The sequence below is a fragment of the Salmo trutta genome, chromosome 17 (genome assembly GCF_901001165.1).
Source record: "Salmo trutta chromosome 17, fSalTru1.1, whole genome shotgun sequence".
In the NCBI taxonomy this organism is placed as follows: Eukaryota; Metazoa; Chordata; class Actinopteri; order Salmoniformes; family Salmonidae; genus Salmo; species Salmo trutta.
The window spans coordinates 10,574,914-10,592,037 of record NC_042973.1 but is presented as its reverse complement, the minus strand read 5'-3'; the positions used below and the strand labels follow the sequence as shown (position 1 = coordinate 10,592,037).

Genomic DNA, 17,124 nt, shown 5'->3' with positions numbered 1-17,124 from the left:
TGGTGTCGGTATCAGCGTTAAATATCCACTGAAGAGTCACCATTAGAAAAAAAAAACTCAACCTCACCTTGTACTGTCTGCCCCTATAGCCTGCACATGACACAGGACCCGGATCACATTCCCAACAGCTCCCGTCACCGGGGCAACAGAGGTCACAGGTCATGTCAGTGAACAATGACTTCAAAGAGGGATGGGTAAAAACATTTGAAAACATACGTAGGTAGATCTGGAGATGTTAAGACAGTCAAAAGGGTGAGAGCAAAGGTGTGTGTGTGTGAGCGTGCCTGTGTGTGTGTGCCCGCAGAGAGGGAGCTCTGACCTGCCCCAGTGTGATGGACCAGCGGTGTAGTGGCCCACTCCAGGCAGCTGTTTCAGCAAAGCCTCAACCGTCCTGGGCATCTCTCCTCCCAGCTCTGATAATACCTGTACTACACATCACAGTCAGACAGGACAACAAAAACAACACACACTCAGAACTCACTACAGACAGAAAACACACGCTCAAAAGTTTATAAGAACACAGTACATGTCACAACCACATCTCCAACTAAACAGACAGGCAAAGACCTAACATCTAAGATAAGATCCTATTTTTGACAGAGACAGAGGCACAAAGGCAGTTGACAAAATTAACCAGAGTGCTCTCCACTTGTCATATTATACAAGTGACACGTTTGTGTTGTGGTAAGCCTTTCTTTTGCAAGAACATACAGTAAATACTATCTGCTATATATATGCAGATCTTCCCCGGGAGTAGTAACCAAGCCCCGCCCACATCTGATTGACTTCCTGTGCAGATGAAAAGCATGACAAGATGGTCAGAATGCACAAACATTTGCGTTTCACACACCCTTATTTGCATTAATTTTAATCACCTCCAGTGTAGCTGCTGCAAGATCCTGTACTGTTGGCCACCGTTGGAAAAGAACCAGGCTAAAACACAACAAGAAGAGATCAATCCAAAATGCATTATTTACATGTTTACTAAGTCTGCTCAAATGTACATTTTTGTCAGATAGCAGACACTTTTATCCAGTGACTTACAGGAGCGATTAGGGTTAAGTACCTTGCTCAAGGGCACATCGGCAGATTTTTTACCAAGTCGACTCAGGGATTCAAGCCAACAACCTGTCGGTTACTGGCCCAATGGTCTTAACTGCAACGCTACCTGCCACCACAAATCAAGTTCAGACTTCATACTAGACAGACAGACTGGCTTACCTTCATCTACTAACAGTGTTGTAAAGTACTTAAGTAAAAATACTTTAAAGTACGACTTAAGTCGTTTTTTGGTGTATCTGTACTTTCCTTCACTATTTATATTTTTGACAACTTTTACTTTTACTCCACTACATTCCTAAATAAAATAATGGACTTTTTACTCCACACATTTTACATGACACCCAAAAGTACTCATTACATTTTGAATGCTTAGCAGGACAGGAACAGGGCCCAATTCACACATTTATCATGAGGATATCCCTGGTTATCCCTACTCTATCTGATGTGGCGGACTCAGTAAACGTAAATGCTTCATTTGTAAATGATGTCTGAGTATTTGAGTGTGCCCCTGGCTATCTGTACATTTTAAAAACTTTTAAAAAACATTAATTTTAGCAATTACATTTACTTTTGATACTTAAATATATTTAAAAACCCCTTTTAGACTTTTACTAAAGTAGTATTTTACTCGGTGACTTTCACTTGAGTCATTTTCAATTAAGGCATCTTTACTTTTACTCAAGTATGACCATTAGGTAGTAATCGATCACAGTGGCAACCTGGGTCTGCTTTAACATGATTTCGGAGACCCAAACTTGAGACGAAACGAGGCAGATAAATGACAAAAAGGCCCACTAGATAGATCATCACACAGAGCGGAGCATGCAGCCTCTGGTGTCCTGATGTTGATGTCCGGTTCTGTCAGAGCCTATTAAAGCTGCAATATGTGACTTTTTGGGCGACCTGACCAAATTCACATAGAAATGGGAGTTATAGATCTGTCATTCTCATTGCAAGCAAGTCTAAGAAGCAGTAGATCTGTTCTATGTGCAACAATTTCTATGCTTCCTTGTTCTTTACTTTCGGTTTTGTATAGGCCTACCAGGTTCAACCACCTGAAAATACAATATTTTTGGTTATGGAAAATACATTTCATAGCAGTTTAGATGGTACAATGATTCTCTACACTATACGTGCTTGTTTTATCACATAAACAAAATTTGCCAAACTTTAGAATCTGAGCTATCAGGAAATGGCAGACGATTTCTACATATTGCACCTTTAAGTCAAATCATATTCCTTGGGGGAAAGCAAAATGCATTCTACCTAGCCTTTTCTATACCATATGGCAACTCATGGATTATATTCTAACACACTTTCCAATGGTATAAGGGAGTAAATTCGTACACATTGAATAATCATGATCATCAGAACAATAGAGTCAGTACAATAGAGACAGAAATTGTATCATATATCATGTTCTATTTACACTGTGGTCAGTACACTCAGTGGCTATGGAACCCTGACCTGTTCACAGGACATGCTACCTGTCCCCAGACCTGCTGTTTTCAACTCTCTAGAGACAGCAGGAGCGGTAGAGATACTCTTAATGATCGGCTATGAAAAGCCAACTGACATTTACTGCTGAGGTGCTGACCTGTTGCACCCTCGACAACCACTGTGATTATTATTATTTGACCGTGCTAGTAATCTATGAACATTTGAACATCTTGGCAATGTTCTGTTATAATCTCCACCCGGCACAGCCAGAAGAGGACTGGCCACTCCTCATAGCCTGGTTCCTCTCTAGGTTTCTTCCTAGGTTCTGGCCTTTCTAGGGAGTTTTTCCTAGCCACTGTGCTTCTACACCTGCATTGCTTGCTGTTTGGGGTTTTAGGCTGGGTTTCTGTACAGCACTTTGTGACATCAGCTGATGTAAGAAGGGCTTCATAAATACATTTGATTGATTGATCATGCCTTGAAACTGTAATGACAGCATTATGTCATTCTCTTTACCATGGCTCTCCAGGGTAGCTCTCTATTCCCCTAGTCATACCAGTCCAGGAGATGTGTCCTGGATAGTGTGATGTCAGTAGGATCATGGAGGAATGACATGTAGACACTGCAGTCTCCATGGGCTCTGAGGGGAGGGAAGACATTACAGCATGACATTATGAAATCACAGATTTTCAGTTGTGGAAATCACTCAAATGAAACAAAACAGTCAATAGAGGGTCAAGGTAGAGAGAAAGAAAAAACACATGTCAGACAAAGACACAGAGAGAGAGAAAGACAGAGAATTCAAGATTTGAGAGAGTGGGTGAGAGACAGTCAGAGAAAGACTAGAAGACTAGAACTAGAATGTTATTTGGTCCTAAACAGAGAGAACACAGTGGCAGAATACCTGACCACTGTGACTGACCCAAACTTAAGAAAAGCTTTGATTAAGTACAGACTCAGTGAGCATAGCCTTGCTATTGAGAAAGGCCGCCGTAGGCAGACCTGGCTCTCAAGAGAAGACAGGCTATGTGCACACCGCCCACAAAATAAGGTGGAAACTGAGCTGCACTTCCTAACCTCCTGCCAAATGTATGACCATATTAGAGACACATATTTCCCTCAGATTACACAGACCCAAAAAGAATTTGAAAACAAACACAATTTGTATAAACTCCCATATCTACTGGGTGAAATACCAGTCTGCCATCACAAAAGCAAGATGTGTGACCTGTTGCCTCTGTGGCAACCAGTGAAGAACAAACACCATTGTAAATATAACCCATATTTATTTTCCCTTTTGTACTTTAACTATTTGCACATCGTTACAGCACTCTATATAGACATAATATGACATTTGAAATGTCTTTATTCTATTGGAACTTCTGTGTTTGTAATGTTTACTGTAAATTTGTATTGTTTATTTCACTTTTGTATATTATCTACTTCACTTGCTTTGGCAATGTTAACATACGTTTCTCATGCCAATAAAGCACTTGAATTAATGCAAAAGTAGGTCTAGCTACAATACCTTCTTTCACAGTTTCTTTTGATCTTTTCCACGGTTTTGTGTCCAGCACAACTCTCTTCTCCTTTTGCATAGCTGATCGTAGCCTGATAATAATAACATAAAATCTCCCTATTTTGGTACGTATGTAGGCTACAGTTGGCAAATTCAACTAATTACTAGTGGAGATATTATCAACAATCAAAAATAATGTTCAATATTGTTCATGCAAAACGGATAAAGCAGTTTGTTTAACTTCAGACAGTGCGCACGGATCTCTCCCTCCACTAGTGACTGAATGGCCGTTTACTACATTTGATGGGAGGGGACCGACGGTCAGTGCCATCTGTGATCCTTGGGTTCCCTAACATTAACATTAACATTAACCCATACCCTTACCTAATCCTAACATTAACATGAACCCGTACCTTAAACATTTTAAATGTCAACTTCAATGGAGTAGGGACGTCCCAAGGATCCGTGGACCGACACCACCTGTCTCAGCTATTAGTTAAAGTGTGACTTCCCTTAGAGCTCTCCGCTAAATTTAAAGGTGCATAGCCCACTTTCACCATTTTCTATTAAGGTATCTTTACTTTTACTCAAGTATGACACGTTGGCACTTTTTCCACCACTGTAGTCAATACCTTGGGGAGAGATATTGGGTCATTCAGCAGATGCTCTTATCCAGAACAACTGACAGCCAGGGCCCTGTTTGAATCATTTACAAATGCATCATTTCTTCCTTGTTCCCTTGAGGTTAGCACATGTACGTGGTTTGATCTATACTATATTGGATACATGTAAGCAAGGTTACCACCCTATGACTTACACCAATGTAACCATTTTAGATTCAATAGTCAAACAGAGCCATGGAGTATGCAGCTAACCATTATAGTGAAAGATACATTCATATTTATACATTATATAATGTGTTATACAGCGAGATTATGTAATAAATATTACAATAATGACAGTAAAACTACAAGACCCTGCTAGGTAAAGTCCCCCCTTATCTCAGCTCGCTGGTCACCATAGCAGCACCCACCTGTAGCACGCGCTCCAGCAGGTATATCTCTCTGGTCACCCCCAAAGCCAATTCCTCCTTTGGCCGTCTCTCCTTCCAGTTCTCTGCTGCCAATGACTGGAACGAACTACAAAGATCTCTGAAACTGGAAACACTTATCTCCCTCACTAGCTTTAAGCACCAGCTGTCAGAGCAGCTCACAGACCACTGCACCTGTACATAGCCCATCTATAATTTAGCCTAAACAACTACCTCTTCCCCTACTGTATTTATTTATTTTGCTCATTTGCACCCCATTATTTCTATTTCTACTTTGCACTTTCTTCCACTACATATCTACCATTCCAGTGTTTTTCTTGCTATATTGTATTTACTTTGCCACCATGTCCTTTTTTTGCCTTTACCTCCCTAATCTCACCTCATTTGCTCACATTGTATATAGACTTATTTTTCTACTGTATTATTGACTGTATGTTTGTTTTACTCCATGTGTAACTCTGTGTTGTTGTATGTGTCGAACTGCTTTGCTTTATCTTGGCCAGGTCGCAGTTGTAAATGAGAACTTGTTCTCAACTGGCCTACCTGGTTAAATAAAGGTGAAATAATACAAAAATAAATTTAAAAAAACTGAATGAATGAATATTAATGATAGAACGGTGTTATGAAAATGCACAACAACACGCAGGTGTTATTGCAGCTCTTTTTTTAATTATTCGCGCACTGAATAATTACCATTAGAAAACGGGGAGAAATGCCTCATACTCTGGTAAATACGCCCGCCTCTGGTTGGTTGTTCACCTAAAGGAAAAAACTATTTTCTCAAGTCTGCCAGTCCAACCCAACCACAAAGCCGTGTTTTCATACTCTTGAACTCCACTGTTGAGGAACAGCTAATGCACAAAGAGGGGAAAAAACATAATGCAGGGGTCAAATTGAGCACAAATTCAGAGGTGGAGAAGAGCGCTCCCTATTGGACCAACAACATCTGGCGCTCCCAAGCAGGGATCAATCAAGGCCCGCTTAACTTGCTACTTTATGGTTAATTATTCTTATTATTTAAATTGTTTAATTGTAGAATACTTAAAGCTCAATTCCTGGCTGCCATTGGGCTACAATGATCTGTTGAGCAATTACGAAAACTATTGTCGTCATATCCTATTTTTAGGTCACAATTATATTTACTATAGAGAACTAGGGAACGATAACTTTGACATTGGCTTTATTTATTCTTGCTCACAGTTTATACAAATTGAAGAAATGCATAATTTACATAATCACACATTGCATACAGAATAGCACGAGGAAACACTTAGAATACATAACACACGGCAAACATAATACAAACACATAAATACATAACACACGGCAAACATAATACAAACACTTAAATACATAACACACGGCAAACATAATACAAACACATAAATACATAACACACGGCAAACATAATACAAACACTTAAATACATAATAGGCTCTTGATGGGAAAACTGTATTGTGTAAAAAAAAGAGAGAAGATTTAGCCATAAATAGTTTAAGAGCTAAAGCAAGCTCTTTAGCCTATATTCTGGCATCATTTTCGGCACGGGACAGCTCCTGTAATGATATAGTTAAGTTTAACTCTGTAACGAGTGCACTGCGTGGTGTTTTGGGAAACGGGTGTGACATCTTCGGCCGTTATTTTAAAGTTCCATCAATATCGGGAAACCGGGCCCTGGGCAGTTTCAGACTTTATCTTAATAAAAATAAAAAAGTATATGATTGCAGAAAAAAAGTCAAAGATAGTTTGAACTTGATATTGTTTAGTTAAAATATACTAATCCGCTATTACAGTGTGTGCAGTAGTCTACATGACTGCACAATAGCCATCTCTCTCACCCCGTTTGATGTAGTAGTTATGACTGGTGCAATGAATGTCTCACCAATCATCTGGACAGCTCTGACAAACTGCATGGGTCAGGGAGGAAGAAAAAAACAATACATAAACTCACTATGTTAAAATGCTGTTTTGACAGTTGCAGTAAAAATGTGCATTTTGAAAAAAACATCTAAGAAGAATGATATATACAAAGGGTGGTTATGGACATATAAAGTAAATAATATCTGTGTTTCCCATATTAAATACAGGAGGCCCTTTACTTAGCCTACCCCTTGAGGTGACTACAATAAATAGCCATCTGGGGGATTTTGGTGAATAGGGAGCTGAAGGCAGTTTGAACTCTTTCCTTATTGTTCTTCATATCAGTCCTCCCATTTTGTTTGTTTCTGATTGTGAAGAAAATAGTATCCCTCTCACTGGTTAAGGTAGTGTTCTGATCAGTGACATTGCTGAGGTCCAGTAGAAGTTGGCCTCTATGTTAAGTCACATTATCAATCTATCTCACGTGTCATTCAGATCTTTCAACATCTCCTTTTCTTCAGTCACCTTATAGGCATAAGACGGTCTCTCTCGCTTCTCAATTGGGTATGTTCTTCCATTTTCTCATTTTTGTCTTGACTTAACTGAGGTTTTTCGTTGCATCAAATTCTGTCTGAAGAGTGTATGTTTCGCTTAAAAACTTATCCTTTTCATTGGTTAAATGTTCAATGTGTTTTTGAAGCTGTTCCATCTCATTGCTCAATACAACTCAATAGTCAACTCCAGTGAATTGGTGAGGACTTTCTTGAGTTTGTTCGTCTCACTGCTTAGCGTCATCTTGTCTTTTAACCTGGAATCATCTGCAGTCTGGACTAAGTATTTTCCTTAATCAGTATAGTTTTTCTTCCTGAAGTGTGACCCTTTTCTTTTTCAACTGAATGTTTTGATTGATCAGAATGCTAATACTATTCCATAGCTTGGCTAATTGAGCATCGGTACACTTTGGTTCACCTATCGCTATAGGTAAAACCATTTAAAAAGTAACACATGACTTTAGAAACACATACAGTACCAGTCAAAATTTTGGACACACCTACTCATTCAAGGGTTTTTCTTTAGTTTTACTATTTTCTACCTTGTAGAATAATAGTGAATAAATCAAAACTATAAAATAACACATGCAGTAACCAAAAAGGTGTTAAATATATTTTAGATTCTTCAAAGTAGCCACCCTTTGCCTTGACAGCTTTTCACACTCTTGGCATTCTCTCAACTAGCTTCATGAGGAATGCTTTCCCAACAGTCTTGAAGGAGTTCCCACATATGCTGAGCACTTGTTGGCTGTTTTTCTGTGGTCCATTTCATCCCAAACCATCTCAAATTGGGTTGAGGTTGGGTGATTGTGGAGGCCAGGTCATCTGATGCAGCACTCCATCACTCTCTTTCTTAGTCAAATAGGCCTTATACAGCCTGGAGGTGTGTTGGGTCATTGTCCTGTTGAAAAACAAATGATAGTCCCACTAAGAGCAAACCAGATGGGATGGCGTATCGCTGCAGAATGCTGTGGTAGCCATGCTGGTTAAGTGTGCCTTGAATTCTAAATATATCACTAACAGCGTCACCAGCAAAGCACCACCACACCATCACACCTCCTTTTCCATGTTTCACACTATGCATCTCACAAAGACACGGCGGTTGGAACCAAAATTGTAAACCTCCACAAGTCTGGTTCATCCTTGGGAGCAATTTCTGTTTTCAACCAAGATCTCAGCGATCACTGCCTCATTGCCTGCATCCGTAATGGGTCAGCGGTCAAATGACCTCCACTCATCACTGTCAAACGCTCTCTGAAACACTTCAGCGAGCAGGCCTTTCTAATCAACCTGGCCCAGGTATCCTGGAAGGATATTTACCTCATCCCGTCAGTAGAGGATGCCTGGTTATTTTTTTTAAATGCCTTCCTCTCCATCTTAAATAAGCATGCCCCATTCAAGAAATTTTGATCCAGGAACAGATATAGCCCTTGGTTCTCTGCAGACCTGACTGCCCTTAACCAACACAAAAACATCCTGTGGCGTTCTGCATTAGCATCGAACAGCCCCCGTGATATGCAACTTGTCAGGGAAGTTAGAAACCAATATACACAGGCAGTTATGAAAGCAAAGGCTAGCTTTTTCAAGCAGAAATTTGCATCCTTCAACACAAACTCAAAAAAGTTCTGGGACACTGTAAGGTCTATGGAGAATAAAAGCACCTCCTCCCAGCTTCCCACTGCACTGAGGATAGGAAACTCTATCACCACCAATAAATCCACTATAATTGAGAATTTCAATAAGCATTTTTCTACGGCTTGCCATGCTTTCCACCTGGCTACCCCTACCACGGTCAACAGCACTGCACCACCCACAGCAACTCGCCCAAGCCTTCCCCATTTCTCCTTCTCCCAAATCCAGTCAGCTGATGTTCTGAAAGAGCTGCAAAATCTGGACCCCTACAAATCAGCCGGGCTAGACAATCTGGACACTTTCTTTCTAAAATTATCTGCCGAAATTATTGCAACTCCTATTACTAGCCTGTTCAACCTCTCTTTCGTGTCGTCTGAGATTCCCAAAGATTGGAAAGCAGCTGCAGTCATCCCCCTCTTCAAAGGGGGACACACTCTTGACCCAAACTGCTACAGACCTATATCTATCCTACCCTGCCTTTCTAAGGTCTTCGAAAGCCAAGTCAACAAACATATTACCGACTATTTCGAATCCCACCGAACCTTCTCCGCTATGCAATCTGGTTTCAGAGCTGGTCATGGGTGCACCTCAGCCACGCTCAAGGTCCTAAACGATATCTTAACCACCATCGATAAGAAACAATACTGTGCTGCCGTATTAATTGACCTGGCCAAGGCTTTCGACTCTGTCAATCACCACATCCTCATCGGCAGACTCAATAGCCTTGGTTTCTCAAATGATTGCCTCGCCTGGTTCACCAACTACTTCTCTGATAGAGTTCAGTGTGTCAAATCGGAGGACCTGTTGTCCGTACCTCTGGCAGTCTCTATGGGGGTGCCACAGGGTTCAATTCTTGGGCCGACTCTCTTCTCTGTATACATCAATGATGTCGCTCTTGCTGCTGGTGAGTCTCTGATCCACCTCTACGCAGACGACACCATTCTGTATACTTCTGGCCCTTCTTTGGACACTGTGTTAACAACCCTCCAGACGAGCTTCAATGCCATACAACTCTCCTTCCGTAGCCTCCAACTGCTCTTAAATACAAGTAAAACTAAATGCATGCTCTTCAACCGATCACTGCCTGCACCTGCCTGCCAGTCCAGCATCACTACTCTGGACGGTTCTGACTTAGAATATGTGGACAACTACAAATACCTAGGTGTCTGGTTAGACTGTAAACTCTCCTTCCAGACTCACATCAAACATCTCCAATCCAAAGTTAAATCTAGAATTGGCTTCCTATTTCACAAAGCCTCCTTCACTCATGCTGCCAAACATACCCTTGTAAAACTGACCCTCCTACCGATCCTCGACTTCGGCGATGTCATTTACAAAATAGCTTCCAATACCCTACTCAATAAATTGGATGCAGTCTATCACAGTGCCATTCGTTTTGTCACCAAAGCCCCATATACTACCCACCACTGCAACCTGTATGCTCTCGTTGGCTGGCCCTCATTTCATACTCGTCGCCAAACCCACTGGCTCCAGGTCATCTACAAGACCCTGCTAGATAAAGTCCCCCCTTATCTCAGCTCACTGGTCACCATAGCAGCACCCACCTGTAGCACGCGCTCCAGCAGGTATATCTCTCTGGTCACCCCCAAAGCCAATTCCTCCTTCGGCCGCCTCTCCTTCCAGTTCTCTGCTGCCAATGACTGGAACGAACTACAAAAATCTCTGAAACTGGAAACACATATCTCCCTCACTAGCTTTAAGCACCAGCTGTCAGAGCAGCTCACAGATTACTGCACCTGTACATAGCCCATCTATAATTTAGCCCAAACAACTACCTCTTCCCCTACTGTGTTTAATAAATTTTTTCCTTTGCACTCCATTATTTCTATTTCTACTTTGCACTTTCTTCCACTGCAAATCTACCATTCCAGTGTTTTACTTCCTATATTGTATTTACTTTGCCACCATGGCCTTTTTTGCCTTTACCTCCCTTCTCACCTCATTTGCTCACATTTATAGACTTATTTTTCTACTGTATTATTGACTGTATGTTTGATTTACTCCATGTGTAACTCTGTGTTGTTGTATGTGTCGAACTGCCGCTCAGCAAGGGAGAAGCCACTGCTCCAAAACTGCCATAAAAAAGCCAGAATACGGTTTGCAACTGCACATGGGGACAAAGATCGTACTTTTTGGAGAAATGTCCTTTGGTCTGATTAAACAAAAATAGAACTGTTTGGCCATAATTACCATCATTATCTTTTGAGGAAAAAGGGGGATGTTTGCAAGCCGAAGAAAACCATCCAAACCGTGAAGAACGGGGGTGGCAGCATCATGTTGTGGGGGTGCTTTGCTGCAGGAGGGACTGGTGCACTTCCAAAATAGATGGCATGAGAGGAATGAAAATTATGTGGATATATTGAAGCAACATCTCAAGACATCGATCATGAAGTTAAAGCTTGGTCGCAAATGGGTCTTCTAAATGGACAATGACCTCAAGCATACTTCCAAAGTTGTGGAAAAATGGCTTAAGCATAACAAAGTCAAGGTATTGAAGTGGCCATCACAAAGTCCTTTGTGGGCAGAACTGAAAAAGCGTGTGCGAGCATGGAGGCCTACAAACCTGACACAGTTACACCAGCTCTGTCAGGAGGAATAGGCCAAAATTCACCCAACTTATTGTGGGAAGCTTGTGGAAGGCTACCCGAAATGTTTGACCCAAGTTTAACAATTTAAAGGCAATGCTACCAAATACTAATTGAGTGTATGTAAACTTCTGACCCACTGGGAATGTGACGAAAGGAATAAAAGCTGAAATAATTATAATTATTATTCTGACATTTCACATTCTTATAATAAAGTGGTGATCCTAACTGACCTAAGATGAGAAATTTTTACTAGGATTAAATGTCAGGAATTGTGAAAAACTGAGTTTAAATGTATTTTGCTAACACGGAACCCAAACCGGCTGCGCGCGGTTTAGTTCTAGTCTTAGTTCAGTCAACTCATTGTGTTGTGTTATGACCTACTCTGACACGGAACCCAAACCGGCTGCGCACGTGCGCCATCGTGCATACATTTATTTTGTCCCCTCACACCAAACGCGATCACGAAACGCAGGTTAAAATATCAAAACAAACTCTGAACCAATTATATTAATTTGGGGACAGGTCGAAAAGCATTAAACATTTATGGCAATTTAGCTAGTTAGCTTGCACTTGCTAGCTAATTTGTCAATGTTTGCTAGCTTGCTGTTGCTAGCTAATTTGTCCTGGGATATAAACATTGAGTTGTAATTTTACCTGAAATGCACAAGGTCCTCTACTCCGCCAATTAACCACACATAAAACGGTCAACCGAATCGTTACTAGTCATCTCTCTTCCTTCCAGGCTTTTTCTTCTCTTGACTTTATATTGCGATTGGCAACTTTCATAAATGTGGTGCATTACCGCCACTTACCTCGTTCGTCTTTCAGTCACCCACGTGGGTATAACCAATGAGGAGATGGCACGTGGGTACCTGCTTCTATAAACCAATGAGGAGATGGGAGAGGCAGGACTTGCAGCGCGATCTGCGTCAGAAATAGAACTGATTTCTATTTTAGTCCATGGCAACGCAGACGCTCGTTGGAGCGGGCGAGCAGTGTGGGTGCAAAAATTGAATAACATAGATTTCCACATTTATTTTGCAACGCACGCGACACGAGCGGTGTGATCAGCCTGTAAGGTGTATGTAAACTTCCGACTTCAAATGTACATTTTTAAAAAGGCACACATAGCCTACATATCAATGCATACACACAAACTCTCTAGGTCAAATAGGGGAGAGGCAATGTACCACGGTGTGTTGCTTTAACTGTTTTTAGAAACCAGGTTTGCTGTTTATTTGAGCAATATGAGATGGAAGGAAGTTCCATGCAATAAGGGCTCTATATAATACTTAAGTTTTCTTGAATTTGTTCTGGATTTGGGGACTGTGAAAAGATCCCTGGTGGCATGTCTGGTGGGATAAGTGTGTGTGTCAGAGCTGTGTGTAAGTTGACTATGTGTAGCGTGGTTCGTTCTGCGTTGTGTACTTTTAATCAGGACACTGCCACAACTGGAATTATGATGGTTGAATCATGTTTATTGGTCCTGCACACGAAGAGACAACACACAATAGGTTAGCCCTCGGTGCAGTCACAGCTCTCGGGCACCTTGCTAGCTGAAGGTCCGGCAAAAGAGCGGGAACTGCATACATACATTCAGTGCCCATCAGCACACTATACAATACAGTTAAACTTATATACAACATATTCGGAACAAAATAAAAGACATACCTGCACACGAAGAGACAACACACAATAGGTTAGCCCTCGGTGCAGTCACAGCTCTCGGGCACCTGCGTGACCACATAGCAACTCACTCAAACACGGTCCCAAATACTCCCGAGTTACAATAGGTACCCTAATTAGCGAGCTGGTGAAAGTTAACATAAATCTTTATAATTGTTCACATTGTAACAAACCCTATAATTGCGTAACAGCACTTTATGTAACTTTACCACAGTTTTATATTGCCAAATTACGGCGCCAAGGACAACATACCTTGCTAGCTGAAGGTCCGGCAAAAGAGAACGATAACAGGGTCCGCAGGTACGGATAACCCGCGATGGACCAAACCAAAATATACAAACTTTTACAATTAGGTGTATTTACAATATAGATATCAAAACATGTTTGTACACTGAAAAATAACATTAACTATGCTGCTGTAATTAAATAAAGAAAACACATTGAATTATTATTATTGTTATTAACTTATTAACATCCCCTCTTGCCCTGGCCTACTTGAACTGTCCTTGCGTGCAACTTGGTGCATAATCTAGGGGAACAACATCACTCTACTACATATGCAAACAATTTGGGATTTTCAACACATGAATGTTTCTTATAAAAAGAAGAAGTGATGCAGTCAGTCTCTCCTCAACTCTTAGCCAAGAGAGACTGGCATGCATAGTATTTATATCAGCCCTCTGATTACAATGAAGAGCAAGACGTGCCACTCTGTTCTGGGCCAGCTGCAGCTTAACTAGATCTTTCCTTGTAGCACTGGACCACACGACTGGACAATAATCAAGATTAGACAAAACTAGAGCCTGCAGAACTTGCTTTTTGGAGTGTGGTGTCAAAAAAATTTAAAATCACCTCTGGCCTCATGGTAAAATCCCTGAGCAGTTTTCCTTCCTCTACGGGCAACTTGAGTTAGGAAGGACACCTGTATATGTGTAGTGACTGGGTGTAATGATATACTGTACCATCCCAAGCCTAATTAATAACTTCACCATGCTCAAAGGGATATTCAGCATCTGCTTTTTTAATTTGTACACATCTACCAATCTGTGCCCTTTGCGAGTTATTGGAAAACCTCCCTGGTCATTGTGGTTAAATCTGTGCTTGAAATTCCCTACTTGATTGAGGGACCTTACAGATAATTGTATGTATGGGGTACAGAGATGAGGTAGTCATTCAAAAAATCATGTTAAACACAATTATTGAACACATGCAACTTATGTGATTTTTTTAGCACATTTCTACTCCTGAATTTATTTACACTTACATAACAAATGGGTAGATTGGTACCCAGACTATAAGTGGTATGCAGTCTGTTTATCATTCCACTTCTTGCCTCTCCTGTCATTTGCCAAAGAGATTTGCCAAAGAGACTTGAAACTGGTTTTTGGCAATCTCAACGTTCAATATGAAGCTGGATTTCCAGCGGAGTTGCTCATTGGTTGTTGGAAATAACATTAGTATGTTCCATGACAACATGTGGATCCTCGAAAACAGAATTATAATTATAACAAAGTCCAAGACAAATATGTAGCTGTTAGCTAGGCAAATTGGTGTATTGTGAGGCTCAAAATCGAAGCGAAGACGTATGTATTTAGTTTGAGAATTTAGACGTGAGCTAGTGTGACAGGTTAAAGGAAATACTCATAGCCTGCTATACATTAAAGTATTAGTAAGTTAATAGAATGTGAGGATCTTAAAACATCTAAGGTTAAAAAGATCATGCATTCTGTATTAGTTGATAGAGATGGATAACATTCATATAATTGTGTTAAAGTTAAAAGCCATCAAGTGTACAAAAGGTAAGAATTGTAAAAGGAATGTGTAAACGTTATATTGATTACTTTATTTTGTGGTGCCTAATTGAAGGGGAAAAGTGTTAATCTGTGATCTACTAAATGCTCTTTAATCCATGAGTCTGAGATCGATTGCTCTGGTCTCCACTCAAGTTCGCGGGGAAATCGCGGTCTTTTCCTCATTGCAGTAAAAGTTCTCATTGAGGAAACAATACTGTATCACTCTCGTGATTATTTCTCCCCTTTTTCAGGTACGATATTGATGATAAAACTAAGTCATTTAAATGTAATAATTCGCTAACATGTCAAGAGTGTTTAAGGTGTGTCTTAGTAACATATTGAGGAAGTTGAGTTAAGTTTGCAGAGTAATATGAGCCCTGCTCGGTTGCAGCTAAGGCTAGCTTCGTACTGAGAGTAGCTGCCATTTTATGTCGATCGTGAATGAACATGTGAATGAACATGTGCGTTGCTAATAAGATATGTTGCGGTGTTATTTGTGTAAGGGTTTTTCAAACACTTTATTGACTGTTGATAAATTGAGTTATGGTTTACTGAGTTAAAACGTTGTGCTTGACAGTTATATTGAAATGAGTGTATGTTTCAGTGAATTAGTGTATACTGTTGTGACTTGAATAAGCCTTGTACCCTACAACACTAGCTCTTTCCTGTAGATCTGTTGTTTTGTAAAATGTGTTACTTGTGTAAAATGTGTTACTTTGGTAAAATGATTACAGTAAATTTCTCGTTGAGGAAACAATACCGTATCACTCTCGTGATTATTTCTCCCCTTTTTCAGGGGCGTAACACTAGCAATTTTTGACAGACTGGTTTTCATTTGAAGATTAAAATCCGGGATCCTTGGTTTGAGCAAATCGGGATCCTTAGGACGTCTGCTAGGGGAGTAAAACGCTCTGAATTTACGAACGGACAATCAAATCAAAGTTTATTTGTCACGTTCGCCGAATACAACAGGTGAAATGCTTACTTACAGGCTCTAACCAATAGTGCAAAAAATGGTATTAGGTGAACAATAGGTAAGTAAAGAAATAAAACAACAGTAAAAAGACAGTTGAAAATAACAGTAGCGAGGCTATATACAGACACCGGTTAGTAAGGCTGATTGAGGTAGTATGTACATGTAGAAATGGTTAAAGTGACTATGCATATATGATGAACAGAGAGTAGCAGTAGCGTAAAAGAGGGGTTGGCGAGTGGTGGGTGGCGGGACACAATGCAGATAGCCCGGTTAGCCAATGTGCGGGAGCACTGGTTGGTCGGCCCAATTGAGGTAGTATGTACATGAATGTATAGTTAAAGTGACTATGCATATATGATAAACAGAGAGTAGCAGCAGTGTAAAAGAGGGGTTGGGGGGGGCACACAATGCAAATAGTCCGGGTAGCCATTTGATTACCTGTTCAGGAGTCTTATGGCTTGGGGGTAAAAACTGTTGAGAAGCCTTTTTGTCCTAGACTTGGCGCTCCGGTACTGCTTGACAACGCTCTGAATTTACAAACACGCTGAGCGCACTCTGGCACTCCAGATTTAATTTACAAACACCCAAAATGTAAATTTAAAATGGTTAAGGTAAAGGTTAGGTTATAGTTAAGGTAGGAGTTAAGGTTTAGGGTAGGGACGTCCAAATGATTCCGGATAGCACTGAACGTTATGGAATCAGGACCAATCCTTATCTCCTTGAGCTCATTTATGATAGAATGTTCATATTTGAAGAAAGACAAGTCTCTTTGGCAAATGACAGCAGTGCAAGCAAGAAGTGGAATGTTAGCTATAAACACTGGTACCCAGGCTAAACCACTTATTCTCTTCATTTGAAAGGCATTTCTCATGGTTACCGTTGCTAAGCAATCGGTTCAAAAACAATAATATGGGCAGAATACTTGTTGTTAATTTTATTGATTTA

The 17,124-nt window shown here is 40.6% G+C and overlaps 1 long non-coding RNA gene across 1 annotated transcript; it reads right to left on the bottom strand.

The window, feature by feature from the left end:
• Positions 1 to 351: 351 nt before the first annotated feature.
• Positions 352 to 3,139, bottom strand: LOC115151564 (uncharacterized). Its single transcript, XR_003867325.1, has 3 exons — positions 3,019 to 3,139; positions 876 to 933; positions 352 to 428 (listed from the first exon to the last, which is right to left on the bottom strand). It is a non-coding gene; the product is annotated as an uncharacterized LOC115151564 (long non-coding RNA).
• Between the last annotated feature and the right edge of the window lie 13,985 nt (positions 3,140 to 17,124).